This window comes from Rhinolophus ferrumequinum, chromosome X, assembly GCF_004115265.2.
Source record: "Rhinolophus ferrumequinum isolate MPI-CBG mRhiFer1 chromosome X, mRhiFer1_v1.p, whole genome shotgun sequence".
In the NCBI taxonomy this organism is placed as follows: domain Eukaryota; kingdom Metazoa; phylum Chordata; class Mammalia; order Chiroptera; family Rhinolophidae; genus Rhinolophus; species Rhinolophus ferrumequinum.
In genome coordinates this window covers 24030571-24043098 of record NC_046284.1, presented here as the reverse complement: position 1 = coordinate 24043098, position 12528 = coordinate 24030571, and the positions used below count along the sequence as shown (strand labels likewise).

At 35.9% G+C, this 12528-nt stretch overlaps 1 pseudogene; it reads left to right on the top strand.

Moving 5' to 3' along the window:
- Positions 1-8365: 8365 nt before the first annotated feature.
- LOC117028215 (40S ribosomal protein S12-like) lies at positions 8366-8767 on the top strand (annotated as a pseudogene).
- Positions 8768-12528: the final 3761 nt, after the last annotated feature.

Sequence of the window (12528 nt, the reverse complement as noted above, 5' to 3'; positions counted from 1 at the left end):
GGAAAGGCCACAAACCAGAGTAACACAGATTACAACTTTTCTTACCCAAAGACTAACATTATTGTATGCTTTTAATTGATTTCCAGAACACAGAAATTGTTGTTTTTATCAATTTTATACAGTTTTGTAGTTGCTCTTTGGAAAGAGTATTTTCCAATATCCTCACTTGGAGATGGCTGAAAGTGCCTTTTTGAAGTTAACTTTTTTTAAGTTAATCATATTTAAGGAAACCAAACTTCATTAATATTTTACAAATATTAATCATTTTATTTCTTAATCAGACTTATAATAGACTGATATATTTTATTGATGTTTTCAAATAATCAGTTTGGAATTCATTTATTGCAAACTTCTATTGCATTTTTGGCTTTCTATTTCTTTGACTTGATTTTTCTAATGATTGATTCAGTCTTTCTTTTTTGTGGAGATTCTTTGATTGTTTATTAGCATCTAGTAAAAAATGAGATTATTCTCTTATGTCTTATTTCTTTAATTTAAAAAACCATATAAAGGCATTTATGGATGAAAGCTTTCCTCTGAGTAATTCATCTAAAGGAAGAATAGGATATGATTTGATGTCTTCTTTTTTTAATTCCTTCCTGAATGTTATGTAAGTTCCTTTTTATTTCCTATTTGATTCAAAGGAAAGCAAAACATGTTCTCTAACTTCAAATTAGGTAAGATTTGGTAAATTACTTTTAAATGTGTTGGACAATAGACAATGTGGACAATAAAATTTCTACTATTTTAATATAGTAAATCATTTCTGTGCCAAACAAATGACTAATTTATATAAGTACTGCAAGAATTTATAAAAATTCTCATTCTCTAGTTGGGAGAATGTAAGATGTTATATTTAATAAGTAATTTATATTTATTGATTGAATAATTCAGCTATGTCTTCTACAAGAACTTAAAAATTGGTGTATGTGTAAAACAAAAGAATCAAAAGTGAATAATGATAAATTTAATCAGAGCTTATTTTGACATGGTCCATTTATATCCTTTTTGCAGAAGATTCCATTATTTTCTTAATCCATTTACAAATAAAAAGTATTTTCTACTGAAAAATATGGTAACAAACATCAATAAATAATAAAGAAAAAATCTTAAGATATAGGAGGAGAAAGCTGTTTAAGGAAAATGGAAAGTGCTTCAGTTGCAATATTAAATGAGATCACAGCAAGCATACATTGCATCAAAAATGTCTATTATGAAAGCATTGTATAGAAACATTCACTCCATGTGAGGCATTATTTTGAATAGAGTGAAGAGCACTAAGTAGGCCCAATTTTGGGGCTTAGAAAATCTCTCCTTCCCACAAAATAAAAGTATCAGTGCTAGGACTGAAAATAGAATCAGAATCTCTGGTAAGTGGGAGGGCTAAAAATTCTGTCTTCTGGCTTTGAACTTCAAGTATTTTCTTCTCTCTTGAACTTGGATGTCTCAAGGGAAAATACTGAACATAAATGCTGAGTGAAGAAAAGCAGTAATGGATAGGCTAGTTAAGTATAAATTTAATTTCTGAAAGACAAAGATGCCTGATGAGGGTAGATGGTTGGAGACTTCAATTTGATTTTAGATGAAAAACAAAAGCAAAAGTATAGCAGTGTGAGCTAGTTTCCTCAAACTGGACAGAATGCTAGACAGCCATGTTTCTTGGTTCTTTTGTCTCTTTATGGCTTTTTTTTTTCCAGATTGAAAGGTTGGGAGAAGAGAGTTAAGGACAGGGCCTGTTGTCATATCTGGAGCACTACTGCTATCATGAGTAAATAGTTTCATAACATCCTAAGTTGTTACAGCTTCTTCCTTGCGAGGCCAAACAATTAAGAAAGATCAAACCCATGAGAAGATAGAACAGGTTTGAGTTCCAAGCTGGACCCTCTTTGCCCATTCCCCTAAGGCCTTACAAGAGACCTGGACCTGGGATGTAGAACCTGGAGAGTGAAAGGCCCAGAGTGAGCCAGCAGCTCTCAGGAGGTCCAGGCACAGGAAGTCATGAGGCACTGCTTGGGTTTCCTTTCAGTATGGAGAGGAATAGAGGAATCCACCCAAAGATAAATGTAGGCTTTTGTGGGCATTTGTCTCCTGTTCCCGACCCTTGCAGCAAGAGTTAGCAGGCTTTCATGTGGTGTGCCAGTACTATGGGGCTTGGGTCCCTTGTAGTTGAAGTGTCAGAGCAAGATGGACATGCTTGTTCCAAGGGAATTTTAATAGCATCTTGACTTTTTAATTTTGATGAACTTCATTTACCTTTTATTTTGTTGTCTGTGTTTCTGGTGGCATATCTAAAACAAATTATCAAATCCAAGATCACGAAGATTTGCCTCTATATTTTTCTTTAAAGTTTTATAGTTTAACCTCTTACCTTTATAACTTTGACCTAAGTTGTGTTTTGCACATGGTATGAACTAGGGTCTAAAGTCATTCTCTTGCATGTGGATATCCAGTTGTCTCAGCACCATTTGTTAGAGACTATTCTTCGCCCATTTAATGACCTGGACACCTTTGTCAAAAATCAATTGACTATTGGGAGCTGAACACACAATGTGATATGTAGATGATGTATTACAGAATTGTACACTTGAAACCTATGTAACGTTAATAACAATTGTCACCCCAATAAACTTTAATTTTAAAAAATCAATAGACTATAGTATAAGGGTTTATTCTGCTCTCAATCGATATATTGATCCATATGTCCATTTTTGAGTACCATACTGCTTTGATTACTGTAACTTTGTAGTAAGTTTTGAGATATGGAAGTGAGTCCTCCAGCTTGGTTTTTCCTATTCAAGATTGTTTTGGCTACATAGATCTCTTGCAGTTCCATACAAATTTTTGTATTAGCCTTTCCATTTCTGCAAAAACAGTTGTGGGGATAATAATATATATATATATATATATATATATATATATATATATATTTATCCATGTTATTTGTGAACAGGGATAATTTTACTTCTTTCTTTCTAATTTGAATGCCATTTATATACTTTTATTGACCTATTACCTTGGCTAAAATTTCCAATACAGTGTTCAATTGAATTGGCAAAAATGGGCCTTCTTATCTACTTCCTGAACTTAGAGGTAAAGTATTCAGTCACCATTGACCATACTATCAGCTGTGGGTTTTCCACAAATTTCCCTTATCGTGTTGTGAAAATTCCATTCTGTTTCTAGTTTGCCAAGTGTTTTTAGTTGCTTTTGTGGAAGGATACAGAGTTAAAGTTTCCTACTCCACCATTTTCATTGATGTCATATTTGCCACCTGTTTTGGCATCTCTAGAAACAATGATGTTTCCTTAAAATATAACTGCTATAACAGCCATGTATAAAGAAGTGGAGCAAGATCACAGGTAATGCCACTTCCAAAAGACAAGTACTTTAAAAATGTAGGTTGATCTTTAATCCTTTTCACTGTTTTTGGTATCCAACTGTTTGTGCACATCTGCTCCACTCAAAGATCTAACCCTTCTTTGCTTGGCTGGGTGGTTCCATTTATTTTCAGGTTCTCCTTGTTCCAAGCAATGGGCCTCCAGACAATTGGGACCTCCAGATAATTGGGACCTTCAGCAAGTACAGTTCCTCTTGCTATATGTCACCTGGTAGGCCTTACAAGAAGGAAGCTGTAATAACTTATAGTGTTTTGAAACTACTTCCTCACAATGGCAGTAGTCCTCAAGATATGCTCATAAGCCCTGCTCTGGAGCCCACTTCTCTCACCTGTCCAGTCTGAAAAATCACCACCAAGACACAAAGGTGCCAGAAAATATGGCTGCCTTTCATTTTGCCCAGTTTAGGGAAACCGGCTCACACTGTTGTGCTTTTGATTTCGGTTTCCATCTGAAATAAATCTGTGGTCTAAAACTACTTACCCTTATCAGGCATCTTGTTTTTCAGAAATTAAGTTTCCACCCAAACTAGCCTATGTGTGTCAGCTTTTCTTCATTCAACATTACTTGTCTAGCATTTTCACATGGCATCAAATTATCTACTTCAGGTGATAAATTAGATGGATCCAGGCAGAAAAGGGAAAAGAAATTGCCTGAAGCCTGTAGAAGGCCAATTCACAAATCCAAGTGGTCTCTGACCTGGCCCTTTACCCAGGCAACCACGTAGCCCTCTATTTTCTTGCCTCATTTGTTAAATAATTGTCAAGTGTCTGGCAGGAGTTATCAGAGAAGGCCCAGATATCTCACATCACTATATACCACATTGCTCCACATGGCATGTGTATAAACTCCAGTCAGAAGTTATGCAGGGTTTTGTCTCATAGTTTCATCATTTAACATTAGAATATGGCACTTTCCCATATCATTAAAGACTTTTCAACTTCATGTGACAGCTTCTTGAAAATCTCTTAGAATTACAAATTTTTGAAGGATAAATAGAAACACTTGATCATAAATCTTACTTTCCTGAAGCAACCACCATTAGCAACTTGATAGATACATACATTCAAATATTAAATATGATTGATCATGAAAGCTGATACTATTTAAATAGATAAAGCCTCATGAATGTACTCCCCTATTTGCTCAAAGAAGTGTTCAAAATACACAAACAGACACACACATAGACAATCACATCAAATCTTCAATTCCATTCTGGTCACACTGTAGGTAGAATTTACTGCCATAGATATTTTACACAATATTAGGTAATGGGAAATTTCCAAAAGCATTAAATATTCATGACATAACTGATAGTACCTTAATGCTAAATCTTATAACATTTCTTTACTGTTGTTCAAATCCTAACAATATTATAAGCATCTGGCAAATAAATGCAAAATTGAACAATTATGAAGTAAATAAGGAATATTCTCTATCACAGAAGCTCAATAGTAACTCAAAATTTTGATTTATTGCATTCTGATCATATATATCTTAAAAGTTGAAAGTACATCTCAAAAACATTGCTTTAGAAAGAAAGGCACTGTTAGTTTTTTTTGTTCAAACTTTGAACCATACATCTCAATGTGAATATTGGCTCTATAGAATACATAAATATTTGAATGTTTGGTTCAGATTATCATACATGTTAGAAATAGATTTAAAACATAGTTTGTTTTGCCATTTTAGCTGTTGTTAGAAAATTTATGTTTTGATCCTTAAGACCCAGCAGTTTTTCTCATTAAATCACAAGCAGGGAATATCTCTGCCTATCAAGACAAAGACAATGAAATTCAGGCACTGTGAGCACTGAAGGAAACAGCTAGTGTAAGTCAATTGAATGGATCCATAAACAAACAAATGATGGACCCATTGCCCCTCCACACTATCCACTCTTGCAAAGGAAACATCAACGAGACTCCTTGGCTTTACCAAGGACTGCCTTAGGCTTCCAACCATTGCCAAGCACATAGCCTCTATTAAAGACAGGCAGCAAGAGGTGAACACAACAGTCTTGAGCCTAGGGAATTCCAGGGCTAGGATCAACCACATTTATAGCTTCGAATATGGGACACTGTCTTCATACATGTGGATATACTCTTCCAAGTAAATGCTCAGGTCAAACTACTCCTCCGTAGGAGGAAGTCCAGCTTATCTTTCTCCCTAAATCTACTAGAGGTGAAATAAAAGAAGGACGTTAGAGGTCATTTCTCTCTTTTACAGGACCTACAGCCATTAAGACATGCTTCCTAGAGGATCTCCAAGGCACTACTCCGTACGAATTGCACCAGTGTCCACACAGCATCAGTGAACTCTACTGTGATCAGCCTGAAGGAGAGCTAGGCACAGGTGAGAATGTCACAATAGCCAGTTCTATTCCCCTGGTATTGATGGAAGCTCACCTTTCAAAGTGGAATTCCTGCCTGAGTCATCAGAGTCCAGGAGGGGTCATATCTAAAGAAGATCTTGAACCATTGGAAATTCACAGCAGAGTACCAGTCCGACATTACTTCCTTTCTTTAAGAATTCAGATAGTGACATGATAGAGAGTAATAAGAATGCCATGAAGAGAGAGGCACCCATATTTTAGCCACCCTTCTTGATTCTACAATTATGAGTCATGAGGTATCTAGAGATCTTCATACCAAAAGGGTGGATATCCTGTAAGGTCATTGAAGAATCTTCCTCAGGAACTACCTATGAAGCTGGCACAGAGAAGAACTCTAACAAGCATAAGGTAAATAATGGTTTCCTCGGGCCTAAATAATGCCATCCTTCTCAGGGGAATACCAACCAAGAAAAAGCCACCTCTCTGTCCTCCGTATAAGCACTGAGATGACATCAGGATCCTGTCAGGATGAAAAAAAATTAACCATGGGCCTTACAGTGAGCCTGCAAAGCCACAGGACTGGTTAGCTGTTGGGCTCAGACAATTCCACAAGGCCTTCCATTACATTCATGGTTTTCATCCACTTGAGCAATTCCAGTCTCCTAGAAGATGTACTGGCCCACATTGGCATGCCAGTGTATCCCCTTTCCTTCTATGCAGGCCCTCTCTGTTCCAGACAATGGTAACCTAGACTTTTGGTGTGCCTCAACTCCATCAATGACATTGGCTACATATGGTACTTGGCACTGGCCTGTCCATTGTGCTCTATCACTTCTGCCATAATGAGTCCAGTCCGCACAACACAGGGATAGCCAGCCTGCCTAAAACCCCAAAGGGCATATTCACAAGACAACTGTCCCCAGGGTTTGCACTTGACTCGAAGTCTGGCCCACACTGTTAAGAAACTGAGGGTCAACCTCCCTACTTCCTGTGGCTGGACTTCCTGGCAGCAGCTGGCTGTGTCCTAGCCTCCTAACTATCAGATACTACACCAAGACCCAGACTTCGTCCACTGTTCCTGCCAAGCCACAGAAAAATGTTGGGAGGCCAGGCTGTGTCCAGAACCTGTTCAGCCTCCCAAAGGCCTGATCTCCCTCAACTGCTTGACCTTACGTGGGGGAAGTACTCACAACTTGGGATTTATGAAACTATTTCCCCATGATGGTAGTATTGTCCTAGAAAAGCCAATTAGCTCTTCTTCCAAGCATTCTTCTTCCACCTTTTGAGTTTGAAAAAATTCCATGAAGGGACAAAGACATCAGAAAAATATGGCTGTTTTGTATTTTGCTCAGTTTGAGGAAACTTGCTTTTTGGAATATCAAACTAAAATCTGAGCCATCCACCCCATCAGGCATCTTTACTTTTCCAGTTTTCATTTTCTAGTTGACCAACTATTATAACAAAACGTCATTTTAGTCTATATATACAGAGGGTACCAAAAATATGTATACACGTTTTAAGGAAGGAACAAACTATTAAAATTATGCTGATTATAACTACTTTGAGCACCTCTTGTAATTGCAGAAGTCAAATGTGACTTGTATTCATCTTTGTCATTGGTATATATTGAATATTGCAATTTTAATACAGTTTTTTCCTTTTTTTAAAATGTGTATACATTTTTTGGCACCCTCTATGTTAGTTATGGTTGTTTCTCTGGACAACTCTAATACAGTGAGTTTCTTTATGGTATTGATTTCTTGTTTCATTCCATTGTAGTCAGAGAAGACAATGTATGATTTCTATCTTTTTAAATTTATTGAGACTCATATTCTTATCTAACCCATTCCATCTATCTTGGAGAATGTTACATGTGCACTTGAGAAATATGTATATTCTGCTGATATAATCTGTTAGGTGTAGTTGGCTTATAATGTTGATCACATTCTCTATTTCCTTAATGATCTTCTGTCTAGTTGTTCTACCCATAATGTAAAGTGGAGTATTGAAGTCTCCAACTATTTTTGCAGAACTCTACTTTCCTTTCAGCTTATTTCAGTTTTGGGGAGCTTAGTTCATAAATTTTAGGAGTTTTTTATGAAGTGCATGTGTTTATAATTGTTACATCTTAATAGATTGAAAACTTTATCAATATAAAATGTCCTTCATTGTCTTTTGAAACAATTTTTGTCTTAAAACATGTTTTGTCTGGTATTATGTCTCTTTTGGTTACTATTTGCATGGAATGATTTTTTTTTAATCTTAACTTATTTGTAAATTGAATCTAAAGCAAGTCTCTTTTAGACAGCATATAGTTGGGTCATATTTTCTTAAATCCCTTCTGTCAATCTCTGCCTTTAAATTGGAGATTTTAATCTATTTATGTTTAAAGTAATTACTGGTTAGGAAACACTACTCCATTTTGCTATTTGTTCTTCATGTCATACATTTTTTTCCTCAATTACTACCTTCTTTTGTGATGGACTGATCTTTTCTACTGTACCATTTCTATTCCCTTCTCATTTACTTTTCTGTATATTTAAAATGTTTTCCTTGCTCTTTCCCTGCTGTGGCAGAGTAGCACAGAGGTGGAGTATTAGGTACATTCAAGATTCTGCTCAATCTGTTCAACACTGCCATGGCCAAGAAAGGCATTGCTTCCGGAAGGTATAATGGACACTACTACTGCTTTACAAGAGGTTCTGAAGACCACCTTCATCCATGATGGCCTAACATGGAAAATTCCCAAAGTTGCCAAAGCCTTAGACTAGCACCAAGCTCATCTATGTGTGCTTGCATCCAACAGTGATGAGCCTATATATGTTAAGTGTTGGTGGAGGACCTTTGTGCAAAACACCAAATCAAACTAATTAAGTTGTATGACAACAAGAAACTTACGGAATGAGTAGGCCTTTGTAAAATTGACAGAGAAGGAAAACCCCGTAAAGCTGTTGGTTGCAGTTGTGTGGTGGTTAAGGAGTATGGCAAAGAGTCTCAGGCCAGAGATGTCATCAAGGAGTACTTCAAAAGCAAGAAATGAACAAATTTGGCTTTTGTTTAAAAAAATAAGACAAAATGTTTATTTTAATGGTATCCTTAATCATTAACCTAAGGAATACAATATCTTAACACTATAATAATAATGTTGATTAAAGAAAAAAATAGTTTTTATAGTATACAAAACCTGCCGCTTTACAGCTCCAACATCAAATTACATCTTCAAACATTGTATGCCCATTAACATAGATTTATAATTATTGCTGTGTGCTGGCTTCTTAAATCATATAGGGAAAAAAGGAGTTACAAAGCAAAAGTACTTCTGGCTTTTATATATATCTATAGCTATAGCTATATCTATCTATCTATCTATCTATCTATCTATCTATCTATCTATCTATCTATCTATCTATCTCTGTGTAGCTACTCTTTTCCTTGTTCTTTATTTCTTCATATGTCTTTTTTAAAAAATTAGTTTCAGGTGTACAAAGCAATGTAATAGTTAGACATTTACACCCCTCACAAAGTGATAACCCCCCCCAATCTACTACCCATCTGACATCATATATAGCTGTTACGAAACCATTGACTATCTTCCCTATGCTATACTCCACGTCCCATGGAGATATATATATATATGTATATATATTTATATGTACATATATACATATATATGTAATTATAGTTGACATTCAATATTATTCTACTTCAGCTTCAGATGTACGAGTATAGCATATTGGCCAGGCATCTACACAGTCTATGAAGTGATCCCCCTGCTAAATCCAGTGCCCATCTGGCACCCTACATAATCATTACAACATTTTTGATTATAGTCCCCATATTGTATTTCATATCCCCATGACTATATTGTGACTACTAATTTGCACTTTCTAATCTCTTCACCTTCTCCCGCATCCCATCTAGCAGCCATCAGTATGTTCTCTGTATCTCTGAGTCTATTTCTGTTTAGTTTGCTGGTTTATTTTGTTCTTTAGATTCCACATATAAGTGAGATCATATGGTATTTGTCTTTCTCAGTCTGACTTATTTCACTTAGCATAATATTCTCTAGGTCATCCATGTTGTTGCAAATGGTAAGATTTCATTCTTTTTTATGGCCAGGTAATACTTCATTGCATAAATGTACCACAGTTTCTTTATCCAATCGTCTATCAATAGACATTTTAGTTGTTTCCATATGTTGGCTATTGTGAATAGTGCTGCAATAAACCTAAGGGTGCCTGTATTTTTTCAAATTAGTGTTTTGGATTCCTTTGGATAGATACCCAGCAGTAGAATTACTGGGTCATAAGGTAGTTCCATTTTCAATTTTTTGAGGTATCTCCATACTGTTTTCCATAGTCGCTGCACCAATCTGCAATCCCAACAATAAGTACTAGCGAGGATGTGGAGAAAAGGGAACCTTCGTATGGCTTTGATTTATTGTCTAGTGTCTTCATTTCACCCTGGGGGACTCCTTTTTGCATTTTTGTTATGGGAGGTCTTCTAGTAACAATCTCCATTTGTTTTTCTTTTCTAGGAATGTGTTAGTTTCTTTTTTGTTTTTGAAAGTTAGACTTACTGGATGTGGAACCCTCAACTGATAGTTTTTTTTTTTTTCTTTTAGAATTTTAAATATGCTATCCGAGTGATTTTTGACTTCCATGTTTCTGAAATCAACTGTTAATCTTATTGAGGATACCCTGTATATGATGAGACCCTCTGATTGCTCTCAAGATTCTCACTGCATCTGTGGATTTTGCCAATTTGATTATAATGTGACTCATTGTGGAATACTTGTGTTTATATTAAATAGAGTTTGTTGAGCTTCTTGAATGTTTTCATTCATGTCTTTTATCAAATTAGGAGTTTGGGCCATTATTTCTTCAACTATCCTTTCTGTCCCTTTATCTGTCTCCTCCTTCTGTAATTCCCATTATGTGTAAGATATTACACATTATATTAGATGATGACCCACAGGTCTTTTAGTCTCTCTCCATTTTTCTTTATTTTTTTCTTTCTGCTCTTTAGACTGGATAATTTCAGCTGGCCTAGCTTCAAGTTCACTGATTCATTTTCCTGACTATTCAAATCTGTTGGACTATTCTGGGGAATTTTTCATCTCAGCTATTATACTTTTCAGTTCCAAAATCTCTATTTTTTAAATATAATTTTTATCTCTGTATTGATATTCTCTATTTGGTGAGATATTGTTCTCCTGGGTTTTTTTCAGCTCTTTGTATTAATTTCCTTTTTCCCTTTGAGCACATTTAAGAGAGTTGATTTAAAGTTTTTTTCTAGTAAATCCAATGCTTAGGCTTCATTCTGTAGCTTCTGTTAATTCCTTTTTATCTTGTGAATAGGTCATATTCGTGTTTCTTTGCGTGTCTCATTTTCTTATTGTTGAAAACTGGACATTTTAAATATTACAATGTATCAGTGTTGGATGTCAGATTTCTATCCTGCTCTCCCCATAGGTTTAGTTGATGATACTTGTTGTGCATTGTTGTTTTTTGTTTGTTTGTTTTCTTTTTTGCTTATTTAGTGACATTTTTAAAAATTATTTTTATAAAGTCTATATACTTTGCCATGTATGGCCATTTATTTATGTCTGTGTTCTGTTAGCTTAGTGATCTCTTAGTGATCTGACCAGACTTTCTGTAAACATCTGGAGCCTAAGAAAAATACTCTCAGTCTTTACAGATTAATTTTGTTTTGGGGAATTTTTTCACTGATTATCCAGGTTGTTCACAACTCTGCCTTACCCTTCCCTTCCAGCTTGCAAGGAACCTAAAGACTTGTGAGGCATGAGAGTTTAGGGTCTCTTCAGGCCTTTTCTAAGCAGCTGTCCAGTCCTGAGTATGTCTGTAGTTTTCTTGTTTCTCCAGTCCATGCAGGATCTTTTTAAATTCCTTATTACCCCACATACCTCCTTTCACAATCTCCTCCTATCTATGATTTTTCTGTCTGTGTATTGTTTGTCCTGACTATTGTCCCTTGCCCAAGTCTGTTCTGGAGAATACTTATGCCTTTAAATTCTTTTAGTAAATGCCTTTCTGGAAGATGCTCCAGTCCTAGAAATGCTTCCAAGAAAGTCAAAATAAAGGCAAACTCGTGTACCAGTTGTTTAGGGAACCTAAAGGCAGGTTAGAATGAACAACCACAATTCTTTGAGAATAAGGTCCATACTGTTCCCTGAAGCACTAACATTATAAGGCAGTGTGATGATTGGGGGACGGTTGGTGGGGAATTTAAAATGCCAGGGCCCTTTGTCATTGCAAACTTGTCACTTCTTTCTTCACCAAGCCCTTGCTTGGTTTTTGTAAGTTTTCAACTAGATCTAAAGTTCTATAAACATGGATTCTAACACTTTTTATCATGTCATTAGTTGCTTTTATGGAGGAATGGGGTACTGGAGTTCTCCACTTCATCATCTTCATTGACTTCACTTTTGCTACCCATTTTGGCATTTCTAGAAATAATCGTGCTTCTTTACAATGTACCCACTACAACAGCCATGTATGAAGAAATGAAGCAAGGCCATGGGTAATGCTACCTCTGACAGGGAAAAAATTTTAAATTTGTGTTCATTTTCAAAACTTTTCAGTGTTTTTGTTCCCCATCTGTTCCCTTAGAGATTTTAGCACTTCTTGGTTTGGCTGGGTGATTCCACTTCTCTTCAGGCCTTCTGAACAACAAACAATGACCTTTACATATTTGGGTGTACCTGAAAACTCCAGAAAACACACCTGCTCCTGTTCTATGCCATCTGGACTGGCCTGTCCTTGGTGTTCTGACACTGCT